At 44.7% G+C, this 24,845-nt stretch overlaps 1 protein-coding gene across 2 annotated transcripts in view; it reads right to left on the reverse strand.

The window, feature by feature from the left end:
- LOC106611908 (Kv channel-interacting protein 1) overlaps positions 1-24,845 on the reverse strand; it is a 50,865-nt gene that overhangs the window by 5,828 nt on the left and 20,192 nt on the right. The gene's annotated exons all lie outside the window — the stretch shown is intronic.

The raw sequence follows: 24,845 nt of genomic DNA on the forward strand, positions 1-24,845 counted from the left end.
GTCACACAAAACCAGTCTTACACACAGGTAATGGTAGTACACTCTCCCTCCTTTCTTTCAATACTCATGGCAATCTTCATTCATATGGAAAAGTTTTACAATGCAGAAATCGGAGAGACCCTTTAAGCTCAGCAGTGGTAACATGCCGGGTCACTATCTGGGTTGAAAATCCTGGATAACCCCCAGTGGAAACGAATCACCCTCAACGTGGATAACCCCCGTGCTAACTACCCACCCTCAACGTGGGAAAACCCCAGTGGTAATTACTCACCATCAACGTGGATAACCCCCGTGCTAACTACCCACCCTCAATGTGGATGACCCCCATGGTAACTACACACCCTCAACGTGGAATACCCCTAATGGTAGCTACTCATCCTCAACGTGAATAACCCCCAGTGGTAACTACTCACCTCAACCTCAATGTGGATAACCCCCAGTGGTAACGACTCAGCCTCAACGTGGAATACCCCCAGTGGTAACGACTCAGCCTCAACGTGGATAACCCCCAGTGGTAACGACTCAGCCTCAACGTGGATAACCCCCAGTGGTAACTACTCACCCACAACGTGGATAACCCCCAGTGGTAACGACTCAGCCTCAACCTCAATGTGGATAACCCCCAGTGGTAACGACTCAGCCTCAACGTGGATAACCCCCAGTGGTAACGACTCAGCCTCAACGTGGATAACCCCCAGTGGTAACTACTCACCCACAACGTGGATAACCCCCAGTGGTAACGACTCAGCCTCAACCTCAATGTGGATAACCCCCAGTGGTAACGACTCAGCCTCAGCGTGGATAACCCCCAGTGGTAACGACTCAGCCTCAACCTCAATGTGGATAACCCCCAGTGGTAACGACTCAGCCTCAGCGTGGATAACCCCCAGTGGTAACGACTCAGCCTCAACCTCAATGTGGATAACCCCCAGTGGTAACGACTCAGCCTCAACCTCAACGTGGATAACTCCCGTGTTAACTACTCAGCCTCAGCGTGGATAACCCCCGGTGGTAACTACTCACCCTCAACATGGATAACCCCCAGTGGTAACTACTCACCCTCAACGTGGATAACCCCCAGTGGTAACTACTCAGCCTCAGCGTGGATAACCCCCAGTGGTAACTACTCACCCTCAACGTGGATAACTCCCGTGTTAACTACTCAGCCTCAGCGTGGATAACCCCCAGTGGTAACTACTCAGCCTCAGCGTGGATAACCCCCAGTGGTAACTACTCAGCCTCAGCGTGGATAACCCCCAGTGGTAACTACTCAGCCTCAACGTGGATAACCCCCAGTGGTAACTACTCAGCCTCAGCGTGGATAACCCCCAGTGGTAACTACTCAGCCTCAACGTGGATAACCCCATGGTAACTACTCAGCCTCAGTGTGGATAACCCCCAGTGGTAACTACTCAGCTTCAACGTTGGTAACCCCCTGCAGTAATTACTCTCCCTCAACATGGATAACACCAAGCGGTAACTGCTCAGCCTCAAAGTTGGTAACCCCCAGTGGTAACTACTCAGCCTCAATGTGGATAACCCCCAGTGGTAACTACTCACCCACAACGTGGATAACCCCAAGTTGTAACTACTCACCCTCAACGTGGATAACCCCCAGTGGTAACTATTCACCCTCAATGTGGATAACCCCCAGTGGTAACTACTCACCATCAACGTGGATAACCCCAGAGGTAACTACTCACCCACAACGTGGATAACCCCCAGTGGTAACTATTCACCCTCAACGTGGATAACCCCTGTGGTAACTACTCACCCTCAACGTGGATAACCCCTGTGGTAACTACTCACCCACAACGTGGATAACCCCAAGTTGTAACTACTCAGCCTCAACGTGGATAACCCCTGTGGTAACTACTCACCCACAACAAGGATCACCCCCGTGGTAACTACTCACCCACAACGTGGATAACCCACGTGGTAACTACTCACCCTCAACGTGGATAACCCCCAGTTGTAACTACTAACCCACAATGAGGATCACCCCCGTGGTAACTACTCACCCACAATGTGGACAACCCACGTGGTAACTACTCACCCTCAACGTGGATAACCCCGTGGTAACTACTCACCCTCAATGTGGATAACCCCCAGTTGTAACTACTCACCCTGAACGTGGATAACCCCCAGTGGTAACTACTCACCCTCAACGTGGATAACCCCCAGTGGTAACTACTCACCCACAACGAGGATCACCCCCAGTGGTAACTACTCACCCTGAACGTGGATAACCCCCGTGGTAACTATTAACCCACAATGTGGATAACCCCCGTGGTAACTACTCACCCACAACGTGGTTAACCCCCAGTGGTAACTACTCACCATCAACGTGGATAACCCCAGAGGTAACTACTCACCCTCAATGTGGATAACCCCCAGTGGTAACTACTCACCCTCAATGTGGATAACCACCATGGTAACTACTCACCCTGAACGTGGATAACCCCCAGTGGTAACTACTCACCCTCAATGTGGATAACCACCAGTGGTAACTACTCACCCTCAACGTTGATAAACCCCAGAAGGTGCAGTAGTTTAACCCACACATTTCAGTACTATAATAGTTATAGAATGGAGACAGCTGCCTCATCTTCTCCCTCCTCCTTACCCATCTATCTTTATTTATCTCTCAAGTGATTTTTTTCTCTTTCTATACCCCCTGTTCTCCTCTGTCTGTACTTATCTAAACATTCTATAGGACCTGTCCTGCTCTCTGTCTCACTCATTCCCCTCTGTATCCCCTCTCACTGACTGCCTCAGTGACTGCACTGTCATTCTACCTGCCTCTCTCTTCTTTCTCTCCCCCTGTCCTTCGCTTTATGCAAGTGACTCTCACTCCCTCTATCCCCAGTTTCCCTCTCCCTCATTCTCTCGTTCCCATTCTCTTTCTCTCTGTTTAGTAACAGAATGTCTTTCAGTCTCAGGATGGACCCCACCTACGAGATGAGAGCTGATCCACTGATCCTACCAGAACAACCATACACTCACCTTCAACCTGCCGGCCGTGTGTGTGTGTGTGTGTGTGTGTGTGTGTGTGTGTGTGTGTGTGTGTGTGTGTGTGTGTGTGTGTGTGTGTGTGTGTGTGTGTGTGTGTGTGTGTGTGTTGATGAATGAGGGCATTTTTCACTGTACAACATAATGTAGCTGTGCTTAACTTGCCTGAAAGTAACTTTGCTAAACTGTCGTTATATCCGTTCAACGATACCCAACAATGACACAAGTCATTGTCCCCCATGTAGACCAACCAGTCAGGCCCAATAGTTATTACTACTATCAATACATTACATGCCGCTCTATGAATCTAGTCAAATCTACTTGTAGTAATCACAATCTACCAGTAGAGGGAGGCAGACAGTTTTGCCAGATCAGATCCCTGACGTTGTGACGTTCCTATTCCCCTCTTTCATGTCAACATCTTGTATTCTCTTATATTGGCCTGATGGTGTTGTTTCCAGAACCTCACTGACCATGAGAAAGCAAACCTTCCTGGAGTCATATCAGGATTTTATTATTGAGTATATAACCCAGACTCTTTCACTATTTTTCTCTCCCTTTTCCTCTCTTCCCTCTCTCCCTTTCTCACCTCTCCCCCTCTTCCCCTCTTCCCCTCTTCCCTCTATCCCTTTCCCCCATCTCCCCCTCTCCCTTTCCCCCCTCTGCCCCTCTGTTCTCTTCCCTCTATCCTTTCCCCCCTCTCCCCCTCTCCCCCGCCTGTTCTCTTCCCTCTATCCCTTTCCCCCATCTCCCCCTCTCCCTTTCCCCTGTCTCCCCCTCTCCCTTTCCCCCATCTCCCCCTCTCCCTTTCCCCTGTCTCCCCCCTCTCCCTTTCCCCCGTCTCCCCCTCTCCCTTTCCCCCCTCTCCCCCTCCTGTTCTCTTCCCTCTTCCCTCTGTCCCTTTCCCCCTCTCCCTTTCCCATCTCCCCCTCTCCCTCTCCCCCCTCTCCCTCTCCCGTTCTCTTCCCTCTCTCTTGTTCTACTCAAACTGATCCCTACAATCCTTCCATATGAGACGCTCGTTTGCATAATCTGAGTTAGCCTAATCTGTGGCGTCCTCCAGCGAACACAACAGCTGCCTCTCATTGGCCACTTATCATCGAGGAGCGCTCTCTATGAAGCAGAACCACTACTCTGACATCACAACACTGAGCAGGTATATGGATCACACACACTCATATTACACACACACCAATAGGTTTACACAGCATTACACCCACTCACAACAAGTGGAGATAAGATACTGCATTCTAAATTCTATTTGACTAAAGCAACTGTGTGACTTCAGGCCAGGGTGACACAAATTGACATACTGTACCTAAACCTTCACTTTGCATGCCTTCGGGTCACCCTTCACTCACACCAATAAATCACTGGGAAATGTTAAGCAGTGCTACTGCTAATGTACATATTCACTGGGAAATGTTAAGCAGTGTTACTGCTAATGTACATAACATAATCACTGGGAAATGTTAAGCAGTGTTACTGCTAATGTACATAATCACTGGGAAATGTTAAGCAGTGTTACTGCTAATGTACATAATCACTGGGAAATGTTAAGCAGTGCTACTGCTAATGTACATAATCACTGGGAAATGTTAAGCAGTGTTACTGCTAATGTACATAATCACTGGGAAATGTTAAGCAGTGTTACTGCTAATGTACATAATCACTGGGAAATGTTAAGCAGTGTTACTGCTAATGTACATAATCACTGGGAAATGTTAAGCAGTGTTACTGCTAATGTACATAATCACTGGGAAATGTTAAGCAGTGTTACTGCTAATGTACATAATCACTGGGAAATGTTAAGCAGTGCTACTGCTAATGTACATAATCACTGGGAAATGTTAAGCAGTGTTACTGCTAATGTACATAATCACTGGGAAATGTTAAGCAGTGTTACTGCTAATGTACATAATCACTGGGAAATGTTAAGCAGTGTTACTGCTAATGTACATAATCACTGGCCTTTTGAAGGGCTCACTAAGACATCTCCACATATTCTTAGAAAGTGCAAAAGAAACACATCCATTATTAAAAACAGGCAGACACTGGCTGACACAAATTCAGTGGCTCAGAAAAGCAGATCCACACACACCATTGCACTAAATATTATGCTAATGCCATGACACAGTCCGTGTGAAATGCATTAGAGTGGTGTTTGTCTGCTCATCCTCATGGACAAGAAGAGATGCTTCTGCAATCAACACATGAAGAAAGAAATACACTGAAGTAGATGGTCAACTGAGGCTGTCGTCACAGGATGACTTGGTTCATAGGCACTCTCACACCCTGCAATACTCTGTATGAGCGTTGGTGAGAGAAGGAATGTGAGAGAGGATGGGAGGGAGGGAAGGAAATGGGGATGAGAGCAAAAAGAGGGATGTGAAAGGGTTGGGATGAGAGCAAAAAGAGGGATGTGAAAGGGTTGGGATGAGAGCAAAAAGAGGGATGTGAAAGGTTTGGGATGAGAGCAAAAAGAGGGATGTGAAAGGGTTGGGATGAGAGCAAAAAGAGGGATGTGAAATGGTTGGGATGAGAGTGAGGAAAAAGATGTAGATGATGAATCAGAGTGTGTGGGAGAAAAAAACGAAGAAGTGATAAAACCAGAAAGAAAGGTGGAATGAGTAGGAGGGGGGAGCAGAAACAGAGAGGGAGGAGTAGAATTGGGGACAAGAAGGAGAGGATGACAGAAAGAGAGAGGGAGAGAGAGAGAGACATACAGAGGGAGACAGAGGGAGGTATGGAGAGAGAGAGAGAGAGAGAGAGCGGGAGAGAGAGAGAAAGACAGAAGGAGACAGCGAGATATGGAGAGAGAGAGCGGGAGAGCGAGAGAGAGAGACAGAGGGAGACAGAGGGAGATGTGGAGAGAGAGAGAGCGGGAGAGAGAGAGAAAGACAGAAGAGCGAGATATGGAGAGAGAGAGCGGGAGAGCGGGAGAGAGAGACAGAGGGAGACAGAGGGAGATGTGGAGAGAGATACGGAGAGAGATATGACAGAGAAAGGAAGACGAGAAAGGGTTTGGGAGACACGAAGGCAGGAAAAGACAGGAAGGGACAGAAAAGATGAGCGAGGGAGAGAGGGAGAGTGGCAGGGAGAGAGAAGAGTAAGACAACATTGCTGCAGGCAGCCCAAGTGAGGGATGGAAGGATGGGGGCGGAGGAGAAGGAATGACACATCCACCAGAGAAAAAAAGCCATCAAAAGCTTCTGTCGGAGCTGGCTGTCATCAACCCCATGTCACTAAGACCCTGTCAGACTGACTGTTACAGAGAAGACACACACACACACTGTCACAGCGATAACATGCATCAGAAAACATCAGAGAGATGGAAAGACCCAGATAGGATAACACACCTCAATAGCACAGCTCTAATAAGGTCAAGCTAGGATACTGTATTTCACAAGGAACTATAACTGTAATCGGACATTACCACTAGCCTTACACTCTTAGAAAAAAAGGTGTTACCTAAAAGGGTTTTTCAGCTTTCCCAATAGGAGAATCCTTTGAAGAACTCCTTTCGGTTCCTTTTTTATATATACAGTTGAAGTCAGAAGTTTACATACACTTAGGTTGGAGTCATTAAAACTCGTTTTTCAACCACTACACAAATTTCTTGATTAACAAACTCTAGTTTTGGCAAGTCGGTTAGGACGTCTACTTTGTGCATGACACAAGTAATTTTTCCAGCAATTGTTTACAGACAGATTATTTCACTTATAATTCATTCACTGTATCACAATTCCAGTTGGTCAGAAGTTTACATACATCAAGTTGACTGTGCCTTTAAACAGCTTGGAAAATTCCAGAAAATTATGTCATGGCTTTAGAAGCTTCTGATAGGCTCATTGACATCATTTGAGTCAATTGGAGGTGTACCTGTGGATGTATTTCAAGGTCTACCTTCAAACTCAGTGCCTCTTTGCTTGACATCATGGGAAAATCAAAAGAAATCAGCCAATACCTGAGAAAAAAAATTGTAGACCTCCACAAGTCTGGTTCATCCTTGGGAACAATTTCCAAATGCCTGAAAGTACCACGTTCATCTGTACAAACAATAGTACGCAAGTATAAACACCATGGGACAACGCAACCATCATACCGCTCAGGAAGGAGACGTGATCTGTCTCCTAGAGATGAACGTACTTTGGTGTGAAAAGTGCAAATCAATCCCAGAACAACATCAAAGGACCTTGTGAAGATGCTGGAGGAAACAGGTACAAAGTATCTATATCCACAGTAAAACGAGTCCTATATCGACATAACCTGACAGGCCACTCAGCAAGGAAGAAGCCACTTCTCCAAAACCGCCATAAGAAAGCCAGACTACGGTTTGCAACTGCACATGGGGACAAAGAGCGTACTTTTTGGAGAAATGTCCTCTGGTCTGATGAAACAAAAATAGAACTGTTTGGCCATAATGACCATCGTTATGTTTGGAGGAAAAGGAGGAGGCTTGCAAGCCGAAGCACGGTGGTGGCAGCATCATGTTGTGGGCGTGCTTTGCTGCAGGAGGGACTGGTGCACTTCACAAAATAAATGGCATCATGAGGATGGAGAATTATGTGGATATATTGAAGCAACATCTCAAGACATCATTAGGAAGTTAAAGCTTGGTTGCAAATGAGTCTTCCAAATGGACAATGACCCCAAGCATACTTCCAAAGTTGTGGCAAAATGGCTTAAGGACAGCAAAGTCAAGGTATTGGAGTGGCCATCACAAAGCCCTGACCTCAATCCCATAGAAAATGTGTGGGCAGAACTGAAAAAGTGTGTGCGAACAAGGAGGCCTACAAACCGGATTCAGTTACACCAGCTCTGTCAGGAGGAATGGGCCAAAATTCACCCAACTTATTGTGGGAAGCTTGTGGAAGGCTACCCGAAACGTTTGACCCAAGTTAAACAATTTAAAGGCAATGCTACCAAATACTAATTGAGTGTATGTAAACTTATGACCCACTGGGAATGTGATGAAAGAAATAAAAGCTTAAATAAATCATTCTCTCTACTATTATTCTGACATTTCACATTCATAAAATGAAGTCATGATCCTAACTGACCTAAGACAGGGAATTTTTATGTCTGGATTAAATGTCAGGAATTGTGAAAAAACTGAGTTTTAATGAATTTGGCTAAGGTGTATGCAAACTTCCGACTTCAACTGTATATACTGTATATAAAATACATTTTTTAAAGGAGAACCCTTTTTGGATCCAGGTAGAACCCTTTCCACAAAGGGTTCTTCATGGAACCCAAAATAGTTCTACCTGGAACCAAAAAGGTTCTACCTGGAACCTTTTTTTCTAAAAGTGTAGCATACATCATTGATATGACAAGATAGATATGTAAGGAACAAGACAGATATTCAAAATGTTTATTTTTTCCATCATCAATCTACACACAATACCCCATAATGACAAAGCAAAAACAGGTTTGTAGAAATTTTGAAAATGCATAAATCAAATCAACTGAAATATCACATTTACATCTCTATCTGTCTTGTTCCTTCCTTAAAGCTGTAACATAACAAAATGTGGAAAACGTCAAGGGGTCTGAATAGTTTCTGAATGTACTGTACGTAAGGAATAAGACAGATATGGAAGGAACAAGACAGATAAGGAAGGAACAAGACAGATATGGAAGGAACAAGACAGATATGGAAGGAACAAGACAGATAGGGAAGGAACAAGACAGATAAGGAAGGAACAAGACAGATACGGAAGGAACAAGACAGATAAGGAAGGAACAAGACAGATATGGAAGGAACAAGACAGATAGGGAAGGAACAAGACAGATATGGAAGGAACAAGACAGATATGGAAGGAACAAGACAGATAGGGAAGGAACAAGACAGATAAGGAAGGAACAAGACAGATAGGGAAGGAACAAGACAGATAAGGAAGGAACAAGACAGATATGGAAGGAACAAGACAGATACGGAAGGAACAAGACAGATACGGAAGGAACAAGACAGATATGGAAGGAACAAGACAGATATGGAAGGAACAAGACAGATATGGAAGGAACAAGACAGATATGGAAGGAACAAGACAGATAGGGAAGGAACAAGACAGATAAGGAAGGAACAAGACAGATATGGAAGGAACAAGACAGATAGGGAAGGAACAAGACAGATATGGAAGGAACAAGACAGATAGGGAAGGAACAAGACAGATAGGGAAGGAACAAGACAGATATGGAAGGAACAAGACAGATATGGAAGGAACAAGACAGATAGGGAAGGAACAAGACAGATATGGAAGGAACAAGACAGATAGGGAAGGAACAAGACAGATAGGGAAGGAACAAGACAGATAGGGAAGGAACAAGACAGATAGGGAAGGAACAAGACAGATAGGGAAGGAACAAGACAGATAGGGAAGGAACAAGACAGATATGGAAGGAACAAGACAGATATGGAAGGAACAAGACAGATAGGGAAGGAACAAGACAGATATGGAAGGAACAAGACAGATAGGGAAGGAACAAGACAGATAGGGAAGGAACAAGACAGATATGGAAGGAACAAGACAGATAGGGAAGGAACAAGAAAGATATGGAAGGAACAAGACAGATAGGGAAGGAACAAGACAGATATGGAAGGAACAAGACAGATAGGGAAGGAACAAGACAGATAGGGAAGGAACAAGACAGATAGGGAAGGAACAAGACAGATAGGGAAGGAACAAGACAGATAGGGAAGGAACAAGACAGACAATGCAATGCAAACTATATTTTATCATTTATATTTAATGTCTTCATTACGTCAATATTTCATGATATAAAACATGATATGTTATCTAATGTGATTTATATTACAATATGCAAATAGCCCATGGAAAAATAATTGAAAGAGGAACATGAAAAATTGTGCAAATTTGCAATAAGCATGGTTAACTTTGGAACCACCAATCTCATAACATCTCACTGACCCCCAAAACTGATAATATTTTGTTGCCATGCCAACCGTGGTTCCAAGGGAACAGGCAAGACGGAAGAGAGTGTGTGAGCAGAGTGAGAAATACCTTGTGTACGTTTCCCCTCCACTGGTGTGTGCACATACACTTATGTAGACACACACACACGTCACTCCCTCTCACATCAAGCAAACACATGCACATAGACATTATCTTACACTAGAGCATGTATAGATCCTCTATGTCCTGATGACGGAGTGTGGGGAAGGGGGAGAGAAGGAGTGTGGGGAAGGGGGAGAGAAGGAGTGTGGGGAAGGGGGAGAGAAGGAGTGTGGGGAAGGGGGAGAGAAGGAGTGTGGGGAAGGGGGAGAGAAGGAGTGTGGGGAAGGGGGAGAGAAGGAGTGTGGGGAAGGGGGAGAGAAGGAGTCTGGGGAAGGGGAGAGAAGGAGTGTGGGGAAGGGGGGAGAGAAGGAGTGTGGGGAAGGGGGAGAGAAGGAGTGTGGGGAAGGGGGAGAGAAGGAGTGTGGGGAAGCGGGAGAGAAGGAGTGTGGGGATGGAGAGAGAAGGAGTGTGGGGAAGTTGGAGAGAAGGAGTCTGGGGAAGGGGGGAAAGAAGGAGTGTGGGGAAGGGGGAGAGAAGGAGTGTGGGGAAGCGGGAGAGAAGGAGTGTGGGGAAGTTGGAGAGAAGGAGTCTGGGGAAGGGGGGAAAGAAGGAGTGTGGGGAAGGGGGGAAAGAAGGAGTGTGGGGAAGTTGGAGAGAAGGAGTCTGGGGAAGGGGGGAAAGAAGGAGTGTGGGGAAGGGGGAGAGAAGGAGTGTGGGGAAGCGGGAGAGAAGGAGTGTGGGGAAGCGGGAGAGAAGGAGTGTGGGGAAGGGGGAGAGAAGGAGTGTGGGGAAGGGGGAGAGAAGGAGTGTGGGGAAGGGGGAGAGAAGGAGTGTGGGGAAGGGGGAGAGAAGGAGTGTGGGGAAGGGGGAGAGAAGGAGTGTGGGGAAGCGGGAGAGAAGGAGTGTGGGGAAGGGGGAGAGAAGGAGTGTGGGGAAGGGGGAGAGAAGGAGTGTGGGGAAGGGGGAGAGAGAACGGAAGAACAGAATGGAAAATGGAAGAGAAACAGAAAGAGAAGGAGTGTGGGGATGGAGAGAGAAGGAGTGTGGGGAAGGGGGAGAGAAGGAGTCTGGGGAAGGGGGGAAAGAAGGAGTGTGGGGAAGGGGGAGAGAAGGAGTGTGGGGAAGGGGGAGAGAAGGAGTGTGGGGAAGGGGGAGAGAAGGAGTGTGGGGAAGGGGGAGAGAAGGAGTGTGGGGAAGGGGGAGAGAGAACAGAAGAACAGAATGGAAAATGGAAGAGTAACAGAAAGAGAACGATTGAGGGGGTAAAGAGAGAGATTGAGGATAATGACAGAGCTGTTATGTGCTGAAGCACCGCCTGAAAAATCTGAAATAAAAAATATGTATACATTTTTAAAAAGAAAATTAAAATAACTTTTTTTCTCTCTCACAAAAGTAGTGCACTGTGCCTTTACTAGTCCTGTATTAGCAGACTGATATAGCCAACTGTAGCACGGGCCCCAAAAATATATTCTAGATGGAGAAATGGAGAGAGGGAGCGGTGGAACAAAGACCCTCACACAGTGTGCTGTGAGCTAATGCCAAGGCCATTAGTCAAGAAGCAACTTTAACCAACGAACATCATTATAGGAAGAAAATGGTACAATACACTGAACACTATGTGTGAATATACACAACTTTGCTCGTTAATCAAATACACTAACTCAGAGGTCTTAAAAACAGCATGTATGTATAGCCTGAGTATGACAGTTCCGGTCAAGTGAGCCAAGGCTCTCTTATGAGTAATACATCAGGAGTCTTAATGAGTTCATCCACATAATGAGACTAAAGAATGTTAGTTATAAAATGGTATAACAATGACCATACATAGCAATATGCACTGAGTATACAGAACATTAGGAACACCTTCCTAACAATGAGTTGCCCCCCCGTTTTTACTCTCAGAACAGCCTCAATTCCTCAGGGCATGGACTCTACACAGTGTCAAAAGAGTTCCACAGGGATGAAATAAAAATATTCACCACAAAGGTGTTGCACTGCACCTTTACTAAAAATATCACAGCACCCCCAACCAAACACATCTTCCCACAGCTATGACCAAAACCATTCAGAGTTAATGCCTAACCTTAATAATTCAGAGTTAATGCCTAACCTTAACCATTCAGAGTTAATGCCTAACCTTAATAATTCAGAGTTAATGCCTAACCTTAACCATTCAGAGTTAATGCCTAACCTTAATAATTCAGAGTTAATGTCTAACCTTAACCATTCAGAGTTAATGCCTAACCTTAATAATTCAGAGTTAATGCCTAACCTTAATAATTCAGAGTTAATGCCTAAACTTAACCTTGGAACGATACAGAGAAGTAACCAAACACTTTGAAATGACGTTTGAGAAAAATGGATGAACGTCTAATTCTGACGTGAGACTGTGAGAGCTAGTTGGTGTGTTGTATTGTGTGTTGTATTGTGTGCTGTATTGTGTGTTGTATTGTGTGTGCCTCTGAAAAGCTTGGTGAGAGAGAGAGAGACAGAGATAGGAGGACCAAATGTGAATTCATTAATAAGCATATAGAGAACTGGAAAGGAGGGATGACATGAAAAGAGAGATAGAGCTATAGAAGGGGACATCTTGATGACAATGAAGAAGTCAGTCAGACCAAAGAGCCTTTGAAAAGCAACACATCCCTCAGACTTCAGACACACTTATGTCTCCTTAGACAAAATATTATGCCCCTCTTTCGCTCACAGACAGTTCCTAAAAACTCTGGAAACGCATAGTGTAGTGTAGACAAAAGTATGTGGACACCCCTTCAAAATAGTGGATTCGGCTATTTCAGCCACACCTGTTGCTGACAGGTGTATAAAATCAAGCACACCGCCATGCAATCTCCATAGACAAACATTGGCAGTAGAATGGCCTTACTGAAGAGGTCAGTGACTTTCAACGTGGCACCGTCGTTGGATGCCACCATTCCAACAAGTCAGTTCATCAAATTTCTGCACTGCTAGAGCTGCCCAGGTCAACTAGTGCTTTTATTTAAGTGCTTTTATTGTGAATTGGAAACGTTTAGGAGCAACAACGGCACAGCCGTGAAGTGGTAGGCCACACAAGCTCACAGAACGGGATCGCCGAGTGCTGAAGTGCATCAAAAAATATCTGTCCTCGGTTGCAACACTCACTACCGAGTTCCAAACTACCTCTGGAAGCAACGTCAGCACAAGAAATGTTCGTCGGGAGCTGTATGAAATGGGTTTCCATGGCCGAGCAGCCGCACACAAGCCTAAGATTACCATGCGCAATGCCAAGTGTCAGCTGGTGTGGTGTAAAACTCACCACAATTGGACTCTGGAGCAGTGTAAACGTGTTCTCTGGAGTGATGATGCATGCTTCACCATCTGGCAGTCTGGTGAATGAATCTGGGTTTGGCGGATGCCAGGAGAACGCTATCTGCCCCAATGCATAGTGCCAACTGTAAAGTTGGAAGAATAATGGGGAAGAATAATGGTCTTGGTCTGTTTTTCATGGTTCTGGCTAGGCCCCTTAGTTCCAGTGAAGGGAACTCTTAATGCTACAGCATACAATGACATTCTAGACAATTTTATGCTTCAGTTTGGGGAAGGCCCTTTCCTAGTTCAGCATGACAATGTCCCTGTGCACAATGTGAGGTCCATACAAAAATGATTTGTTGACATCGGTGTGGAAGAACATGACTGGCCTGCACAGAGCCCTGATCTCAACCCCATTGAACACCTGTGGGATTAATTAGAACACCAACTGTGAGCCAGGCCTAATTGCCCAACATCAGTGCCCGACCTCACTAATGCTCTTGTGGAAGCAAAACTCCGCAGCAATGTTCCAACATCTAGATGAAAGCCTTCCCAGAAGAGAGGAGGCTGTTATAGCAGCAAAGTGGGGACCAACTCCATATTAATCTCCATGATTATGGAATGAGATGTTCGACGAGCATGTGTCCACATAGTTTTGGTCATGTAGTGTATCTTTATCAAGATAGACTTTGTGTGCCTTGAGACATAAACATATCTCTTCACATATCTCTTCACAAAATCAATTGCTCATTAATGTCCATTCCTTTCCTCCACAGTCCTCAGATATGGATATGGATCTCATCTGTGTAGATATTGTAAACCTTCATACGTCAAATTAATTCTGCATCAATTCCTTTCCTTCACCGTCTTAAAAATTTCTCAGACATCCGGTATTTATCAGGATAGACTTCACAAGCCTTGAGTCATGAATATATCTCCTCAGAATACCAATTTCACATCCTTATCTGTTCCTTTGACTCACAGTCCAAAAGACAAGTCTTGTTGCATAGCTGTATCTCTCTCTCTCAGACCCATCTCAGACCTTGCTTTCCCAATGAGCACAAGACGTTGAAAAGATGTCGAAAAAGATTGGGTTGAAAACCAAACCATCTTTTCCAAGCCATCTTTTTGACACATTTTGCTCACTGGGTTATCTCTATCAGTACACAGTAGTCATGATGAACCTTCCTTCAGATGATTGAGGATCCCAGTCCTATTGATGGGTCACCAACACTCTGAGACTGAGACAGAGAAGGTAACAGAGGGAATAGAGCTGCCATACTCTCTGACACACCTTGCTATTATTCTCATCTAACGGGAGATGTTTTGTCTCTGCTCCTGGTGCTGTCTGTGACAGACTGGGTGCTCGGGTCAGAACAGATTCTCCTTCTGATTAGTTTATAGGTTGGGAGTACTGTGGGAGTGGGAGCAGGGAAGAAAGCAGTTCTGACAGTAAATCTATGGTTGGTCGGTTCCGTTTAAGATGAGGGAAGATGATCATTGTTTTTGTCAGCACGGCCTGATTTCTATTACAGCATAATGGATGACTGTCATTCATATTCCATTCACCCAGTTCAATGTAACATTGATAGGTTTAGGCTGCTACATGATACTAGAATTTTCACTATACCCATCATGAGGTTGCTACAACCTAGCCTATGAAGGAAGTTTTACAGCGTAGGTGCACACAGGTCGAGAGAAAGATTTGCGGTGACAGAAGACATTTCTTCCAGCAGAATTGATGGAATGAGTACACCCTTGATTACACTCAGACAGTTCACTTTCATAGCCACATATAAACAGCTCATTGTATTCTTTCTCGCATCTATGCGCTCTCCTCCTCTCAACGTTTCCCTTCGCTTGTGGACTTCAGTGCACAACAAATCAGTTGTCTGTGACCAGGTGAAAAAACCTTTCCAAGCGAAACCTTCATATCATAACCGCTACACACAGCCTACATCGTTTGCACCATATTAGCTAAAGTAACGGCATAGCCATCCTAGCCAATAGAACTAACGCGTTAGTAAGCCCTCTACAATCATGCAGAACCGTGTACACCCAGTAAGCGGTTTGTCAGTTATACCAGCAGGCCACTGTGGCAATGAATTAGTAGAACCAAAAGCTTACCTTGACTTGGAAGAGTTCCAGTGTTGGATGATCATAGCCAGTTCGCTAACATAGCATTCCTCTGTTTGAGTAGGCTAAACTAGCTAGCTGCCTTTGCTAGCTAACTAAGTGAAAGGGGAAATAAATGACGAAATAGCTTTCTCTCTCATGCTCCTCCTTCATTTTTGAAGAGATTAATTTGTTCAAAACTGTTCAACCTTTGTCTTTTTCTCTCTTTGAGTGAACTACTCACCACATTTTATGCACTGTAGTGCTAGCTAGCTGTAGGTTATGATTTCAGTACGACATTAATTATCTGATCCTTTGATTTGGTAGACAACATGTCAGTTCATGCTGCAGGAGCTCCAATAGGTTGGAAGACGTCCTCCGGAAGTTGTCATAATTACCATGTAGGTCTATGGAAGGGTGTGAGAACCAAGAGCCTCCTAGGTTTTGTATTGAAGTTAATGTACCCAGAGGAGGATGAAAGCTAGCTGTCCTCCGGCTACTCCATGGTGCTACCCTACAGAGTGCTGTTGAGGCTACTGTAGACCTTCATTGCAAAGATGACAATAGATACGCTTGCACACACATATTGGAGATGGGCAACACACACACGCACACACACACACACACACACACACACACACACACACACACACACACACACACACACACACACACACACACACACACACACACACACACACACACACACACACACACACACACACACACACACACGGGTCACTTCAGTTGACAGCCACAACTCAGCTTGAGCTCTGACTCATTTGTCTCCTGTTGACTAGGGCAGTCACATAGGCCTCTCTTCACAGCACAACAGTCATGACCACAGCCATATACAGTCACGCATCATGTAACATGCCACTGAGCAACTGAAACATAATCACTGAAGCTCACAGAAACACGGCAGCACAAATGAGGAGAAGACCACACAACAGGCATGCAACACATCCAGTATGAATATGAGTCTGATAGTATGTGTAAGAACCATACATTTCTGTAATTTAGATGAATATTTACACCAATTGTTGTAGCACATAGCTCATTCCAATAGCACTGGGCAGGGACGTCACTCTTCTTACAAATTCTGTCTGGAAATGTAGGATGTTTGAATATTTCTGATGTCCCTAATCTCCTCAGCTTTAACTTCTCACATCTACATTCCTGGCGGTCAGAAATATTCAGCCTCTCTCTCGGGGGCCAATGACATTTGAATAGGAAGTCTTTCTTCATCATTAAACACCAACACATTTCAGCACACCAGCTTTAATCAGGGTGCTTTTCACATGACTGAATAGGCTTCTCAACATGCTGTTGATCCAGAGCATCCCAAACATGCCCAATGGGTGAAATGTCTGGTGAGTATGCAGGCCATGGAAGAACTGGGACATTTTCAGCTTCCAGGAATTGTGTACAGATCCTTGCAACATGGGGCTGACGATTATCATGCTGAAACATGAGGTGATGGCAGCGGATGAATGGCACGACAATGGGCCTCAGGATGTTCACAACATTGACATCAGTAAACCACTCACCCACACAACACCATACACGTGGCCTGCGGTTGTGAGTCCAGTTGGACGTACTGCACAATTCTCAAAAATGACGTTGGAGGTGGCTTATGGTAGAGAAATTAACATTCAATTCTTTGGTGGACATTCCTGCACGCTCCCTCAAAACTTGAGACATCTGTGGCATTGTGTTGTGTGACAAAACTTTTATTCGCCCCAGAATAAGGTGTACCTGTGTAATGATCATGCTGTTTAACTTCTCTAGGGTAGGGGTCAGTATTTTGACGTCCGGATGAAAGGTGTGCCCAAATTAAACTGCCTGCTACTCAGGCTCAGAAGGTAGGATATGCATATTATTAGCATATTTGGATAGAAAACACTCTGAAGTTTTTAAAATTGTTTGAATGATGTCTGTGAGTATAACAGAACTCATATGGCAGGCAAAAACCTGAGAAGAATCCAACCAGGAAGTGTGGAAATCTGAGGTTTGTAGTTTTTCAAGTGATTGCCTATACAGTATTCAGTGACTTAGGGTTCATTTTGCATTTCCTAAGGCTTCAACTAGATGTCAACAGTCTTTAGAACGTTGTTTCATGCTTCTACTGTGAATATGGAGCGAACAAGAGGGCCTGGAAGTTGATGAGTGAGAAAATGACATGAGCTCAGTGGCGCGCACTCACGTGAGAGTTAGCTGTGTTCCTTTTCTTTTTTGAAGACATTGGAATTGTCCGGTTGGAATATTACTGAAGATTTATGTTAAAAACATCCTAAAGATTGATGCTATATATCGTTTGACATATTTCTACAAACGTAAATAGAACTTTTTTTGACTTTTCATCGTGACATTTTGTGTGCGCTTCCTGCATTTGGAGTAGTGGACTGAACGCGCGAACAAAAAGGAGGTATTTCAACATAAATGATGGACTTTATCGAACAAAACAAACATTTATTGTGGACCTGGGATTCCTGGGAGTGCATTCTGATGAAGATCATCAAAGGTAAGTGAATATTTATAATATTATTTCTGAATTTTGTTGACTCCACAAAATGCCGGGTTTGGTTTCGTGTCTGAATGCTGTACTCAGATTATTGCAAAGTGTGCTTTCGCTATACGTTTTTTTTTTAATCTGACACAGCGGTTGCATTAAGGAGAAGTGTATCTATAATTTTTTGAATAACAGTTTAATATTTTATCAACGTTTATGATGAGTATTTCTGTAAATTGATGTGCTCATTCACCGGAAGTTTTGGGAGGCAAAACATTTCTGAACATTACACGGCAATGTAAAATGGGGTTTTTGGATATAAATATGAACTTTATCGAGCAAAACATACATGTATTGTGTAACATAAAGTCCTATAAGTGCCATCTGATGAAGATCATCAAAAGTTAGTGATTAATTTGAGCTGGTTTTCAGGTTTTTGTGACGCCTCTCCTTGCTTGGAAAATGGCTGTGTGGTTTTTCTTGTCTCGGCGCGTCCTAACATAATCTAATGTTATGCTTTCGCCGTAAAGCCTTTTTGAAATCGGACAATGTGGTTGGATTAACGAGAAGTGTATCTTTAAAATGGGATATAATAGTTGTATGTTTGAGAAATTAGAATTATGAGATTTTTGTTGTTTTGAACTTGGTGCTCTGCTATTTCACTGGCTGTTGAATAGTGTGTCCCGCAGGTGGGACGCTAGTGTCCCACATACCCCAGAGAGGTTAATCAGCTTCTTGAGATGTCACACCTGTCAGATGGGTGGATTATTTTAGCTAAGGATAAATGCTCACTAACAGGGATGTAAACAAATTAGCTTTTTGTTCGTGTGGAACATTTCTGGGATCTTTTATTTCAGCTCATGAAACATGGAACCAACACTTTACATGATGCGTTTATATTTTTGTTCAGTGAAAATACGGTACACAGACACCGGAAAATGCATGCGCACACGTGAATACACACATGCACGCGTGCACAGACAAACATGCACTTGCATGCACGCACACCCACCCACACACTCACACACACAGTGCTGTGGGCAGTGGATTATCACCCCTGGATGGAGCCATGTGACTAATAAAGCTCTTTGGCAGTTCTAACACAGTGCTGTGGGCAGTGGATTATCACCCCTGGATGGAGCCATGTGACTAATAAAGCTCTTTGGCAGTTCTAACACAGTGCTGTGGGCAGTGGATTATCACCCCTGGATGGAGCCATGTGACTAATAAAGCACTTTGGCAGTTATAACTGATCCTTGTGGTGTCTGTTGATGTGAGGGGATGAGGGGGGTTACTGATGAAGCTGGAGGAGCAGAGAGGAGCAGAGAGGAGTGGAGAGGAGCAGAGAGGAGCAGAGAGGAGCAGGAAGAGAGGTGCAGAGAGGAGCAGAGAAGAGAGGAGAGGAGCAGAGAGGAGAGGCGCAGAGAGGAGAGAAGAGGAGATGTGCTCTTCTAATGCTGCTGATGTAGCCTCTTTAGCCTGTGGCTGAGGGGGATATTATCCCAAAGACACACTCACTACACACACACTACTCTAGACTAGATAGCCCCACACTCACAGAACAAGATTAGCCCAACACATGTTTCAAAGCCAGCGATGAGCTCAGCATGCAGTATGGATGTCCCTATCAGACCTGATAACGACAGATAGAGGAAGTTTGAATATAGAGCGAGAAGGGGTGAGAGAGAGAACAGGGAAGAGAAATCGTTTGACAGAGAGAGCAAACTAGAATGCTATTTGGCCCTAAACAGAGAGTACACAGTGGCAGAATACATGACCACTGTGACTTACCCAAACTTAAGAAACGCTTTGACTATGTACATACTCTGCCGTAGGCAGACCTGGCTCTCAAGAGAAGACAGGCTATGTGCACACTGCCCACAAAATGAGGTGGAAACTGAGCTGCACTTCCTAACCTCCTGCCAAATGTATGACCATATTAGAGACACATATTTCCCTCAGATTACACAGACCCACAAAGAATTCGAAAACAAATCCAATTTTGATAAACTCCCATATCTACTGGGTGAAATACCACAGTGTGCCATCACAGCAGCAAAATGTGTGACCTGTTGCCACAAGAAAAGGGCAACCAGTGAAGAACAAACACAATTGTAAATACAACCCATATTTATTGTCACGTCCTGACCAGCAGATGGAGCTGTTGTAGTAGTTTGGGGGTCAGGACGTGGCAGTCTTGTGTGTCTTGTGACTCCTGATCAGGAACAGCTGGGAATCGTTGTTCCTGATTGGGAGTCATATATGTAGGAGTTGTTTGTCACTGGGGTTTGTGGGTGGTTGTTCTTGCACTGTGTTTTGTATGCATGTAAGACTGTCACTGGTGTGTTTATTGGTTTTTTTTTCAGTGGATGCTTTACTCCTTTTTTGAAAATTAAAATATGAGTATCCATATTCCCGCTGCGCCTTGGTCCTCCTTTCAACAGCACGAAGGATTTTGTGACATTTATGTTCATTTATTTTCCCTTTTTTACTTTAACTATTTGCACATCGTTACAACACTGTATATAGACATAATATCTGAAATGTCTTTATTCTTTTGGAACTTTTGTGAGTGTAATATTTACTGTTCATCTTTTATTGTTTATTTCACTTTTGTTTTTATCTATTTCACTTGCTTTGGCAATATTAACATATGTTTCCGATGTCAATAAGGCATCTTGAATTGAATTGAGAGAGAGACGAGGGTGAGTTAGTGATGGGTTTCTTGTTGCTATGTTTTTGTTGTTACGGAGAATCATTCCTATTGGAAGTAGTGTGTTGTGAGGTGAAGGAAGTTAACTGCATCATGTTCCCTGAGGCTCTTCAGAAGAAGCCATCTGTTTTAATGCCAGCTCTATGGCCTCCTGCTTTACTGACTAAGATCTACACCTCTCAGTAGACCTCTGTTAACCTCCTCTCTCTACCTCTATCTATCTACCTCTGTTAATCTCCTCTCTCGCTCTACATCTACTTCTGTTAACCTCCTCTCTCTACCTCTGTTATCTCCTCTCTCTCTCTACGTCCATCTACCTCTCTACCTCTATCTACCTACTTCTGTTAACCTCCTCTCTCTACGTCCATCTACCTACCTCTGTTAACCTCCTCTCTCTCTCTACGTCCATCTACCTACCTCTGTTAACCTCCTCTCTCTACCTCTATCTACCTCTGTTAACCTCCTTTCTCTACTTCTATCTACCTCTGTTAACCTCCTCTCTCTACCTATCTCCGTTAACCTCCTCTGTCTACCTCTGTTATCCTCCTCTGTCTACCTCTGTTAACCTCCTCTGTCTCTCTCTGTTAACCTCCTCTCTCTACCTCTATCCATCTACCTCTGTTAACCTCCTCTCTCTACCTACCTCTGTTAACCTCCTCTCTCTACTTCTATCTACGTACCTCTGTTAACCTCCTCTCTCTACTTCTAACTATCTACCTCTGTTAACCTCCTCTCTCTACCTCTATCTACCTACCTCTGTTAACCTCTTCTCTTCTGTTTTTTGGTAGGTTTCCATCTATAGCATTTCTTAATATTACTCAGTTCCTTTGGCTTTGATGTCTCATGATTGAGTATTGCTCTGTTCAAGTAGACTGTGATTTTGCTGTGATCTGATTGGGGTGTCAGTGGGCTGACTGTGAACGCTCTAAGAGACTCTGGGTTGAGGTCAGTGATAAAGTAGTCTACAGTACTACTGCCAAGAGATGAGCTATAGGTGTACCTACCATAGGTGTCTCATCGAAGCCTATCATTGACTATGTACATACCCATTTACATTTACATTTAAGTCATTTAGCAGACGCTCTTATCCAGAGCGACTTACAAATTGGTGGATTCACCTTATGATATCCAGTGGAACAACCACTTTACAATAGTGCATCTAAATCTTTTAAGGGGGGGGGTTAGAAGGATTACTTTATCCTATCCTAGGTATTCCTTAAAGAGGTGGGGTTTCAGGTGTCTCCGGAAGGTGGTGATTGACTCCGCTGTCCTGGCATCGTGAGGGAGCTTGTTCCACCATTGGGGTGCCAGAGCAGCGAACAGTTTTGACTGGGCTGAGCGGGAACTGTGCTTCCTCAGAGGTAGGGAGGCGAGCAGGCCAGAGGTGGATGAACGCAGTGCCCTTGTTTGGGTGTAGGGCCTGATCAGAGCCTGAAGGTACGGAGGTGCCGTTCCCCTCACAGCTCCGTAGGCAAGCACCATACCCAGCGTTTGACAGAGCTGCAGGAGATGTGACCCATTTTTGTTGGCTATGTTGTCATAGTTGTGCCTAGGGGGGCATATGGGGGAGGGAATGCTGTCACCTGCAGGCAGGTGTTTGTCCCCCTGTGTGCTGAGGGTGTCGGGTTCTTGTCCAGTTCTGGCATTTAGGTCACCACAGACTAGTACATGTCCTTGGGCATGGAAATGATTGATTTCCCCCTCCAGGATGGAGAAGCTGTCTTCATTAAGCTGTGGGGATTCTAGTGTGGGCATATAGGTAGCACACAGGAGGACCTTTTTCTCTGTTAAGATAATTTCCTTTTGAATTTCTAGCCAAATGTAAAATGTTCCTGTTTTGATTAATTTAATGGAGTGAATTAGGTCTGCTCTATACCAAATTAGAATACCACTTGAGTCCCTTCCCTGTTTCACACTTGGTAGTTTGGTGGGTGGGACTACCAGCTCTCTGTAACCTAGAGGGCAACCAGTGGGTCCGTCTCCTCTATACCATGTTTCTTGTAGGATGACAATGTCTGTATTTCCGATTTCTTTGATGAAGTCCAGGTTCCTGCTCTTTGGGCCAAAGGCAGATGACCTCAGGCCTTGGATATTCCAGGATGAGATAGTGAAAACTTTATCCATAAAGTATCCAATGTTGTTGGTCGTGTGGTTTGGCCTCAGGCCAGTAAGTGTGAGCAGAGCCTGCTGAGCATCTGGTACATACCATTGGCTTGGGCTAGTGTAAGAGTGGGGGTTGGGCCTGTTAACCCGCTCACAGCCTGGGCGTATGTGTGACTTCCATGTTGAGGCCCTCTTTGCGGGGGTGGGGGGCATGGGGTGGGCAGGAGGGGCATAAGTCTGATCTGAGGGTGCCTAAATGGGGTGTGGGCATGGTTGATTTGGGGGGGGGGGGGGTTGTTGATTGGTTTGGGTGGGGTTGTGTATGTGGCTGGTGGTGTTGTGATCTAGATGTAGGTCCTCTCAGAGTGGGTCCTCTATGTGTACCCCCACCCCCACCCTGTCAGATGGCCAGCAGAGGGACTGAAGGCTCCCCAAAGCCCTGGTGGTTCCTGCTTGTCCCTGGGTACATCTCAAATGGCACCCTATTCTCTACATAGTGCACTACTAAATATGGGGCTCTGGTGAACAGAAATAGAGCGCTATACACAGGAATAGATGGTGGATTAACAGTTTATAGTAATGGATAATGCTCCTGTAGACCCAGTTTCTGTTGGTTTAGTATTTTTAGATCTATGTATGGGAGTTCTATGCTCTCAAGGTCTGTGTCCAATGGTGAGTGACAATCTGTAGTCAGCAGACACGCCACAGCCAATGGCTGACGGATTACAGTGGTTACCTGAACACAACATAAGGGGCTAGAAAGATGCCCCTTAAGACCAACAGACAGACAGACACACACACACACACACACTTTCCTGTCCTTGTAAGACACTGGCAGACAGAACACAGGTTTTGTTTTAATGAGCAGAAGCAGAGATGTGGAGGCTAGAGAATACCATCACCTTTTATAGACATGATCCCAACCCTCTCTATTTACCTTAGCAGTGTGCTGTCTACACACACACACACACACACACACACACACACACACACACACACACACACACACACACACACACACACACACACACACACACACACACACACACACACACACACACACACACAGTGTACAGAAAACAGGAGAAGTTGACTATGGTATAGTGCTAGTGCTGAAACCAAGTTGGTTATCCTCCCTGTAACTTTGCTCTGCTCTGGTGTCCAATATACATTTGTTTATTATTCACTCACAGACTGTAGCCTACAAGTAATCATATTCACTTACAGACTGTAGCCTACAAGTAATCATATTCACTTACAGACTGTAGCCTACAAGTAATCATATTCACTTACAGACTGTAGCCTACAAGTAATCATATTCACTTACAGACTGTAGCCTACAAGTAATCATATTCACTTACAGACTGTAGCCTACAAGTAATCATATTCACTTACAGACTGTAGCCTACAAGTAATCATATTCACTTACAGACTGTATTCTACATGTAAATGTAATCACATATGCATAAACAACTGATAAATCATGCCTTGACACTGACACTAATGGATGCTAGTCCATATGCAGTACATGCAGACACATATATGCATGATTTAGCCCATACATACAATGAATGTACAAAATCCCCTATTCGCCCTCAGAATAGACTCAGTTCATCAGGGCATGGACTCTACAAGGTGTCGAAAGCGTTCCACAGGGATGCTGGCCCATGTTGACTCCAATGCTTCCCACAGTTGTGTCAAGTTGGCTGGATGTCCTTTGGGTGGTGGACCATTCTTGATACACACAGGAAACTGTTGAGCAGGAAAAAAACAGCAGCTTTGCAGTTCTTGACACAAACCAGCGTGCCTGGCACCAACTACCATACCCAATTCAAAGGCATTTCAATATTTTGTCTTGCCCATTCACCCTCTGAATGGCACATATACACAATCCATGTCTCAATGGTCTCAAAGCTTAAAAATCCTTCTTTAACCTGTCTCCTCCCCTTCATCTACTGTACACTGATTGAAGTGGATTTAACAAATGACATCAATAAGGGATCAAAGCTTTCACCCAGATTCACCTGGTCAGTCTATGTCATGGAAAGAGCAGCTGTTCATAATGTTTTGTACACTCAGT

The sequence above is a fragment of the Salmo salar genome, chromosome ssa09, assembly GCF_905237065.1.
Source record: "Salmo salar chromosome ssa09, Ssal_v3.1, whole genome shotgun sequence".
Lineage (NCBI taxonomy): Eukaryota > Metazoa > Chordata > Actinopteri > Salmoniformes > Salmonidae > Salmo > Salmo salar.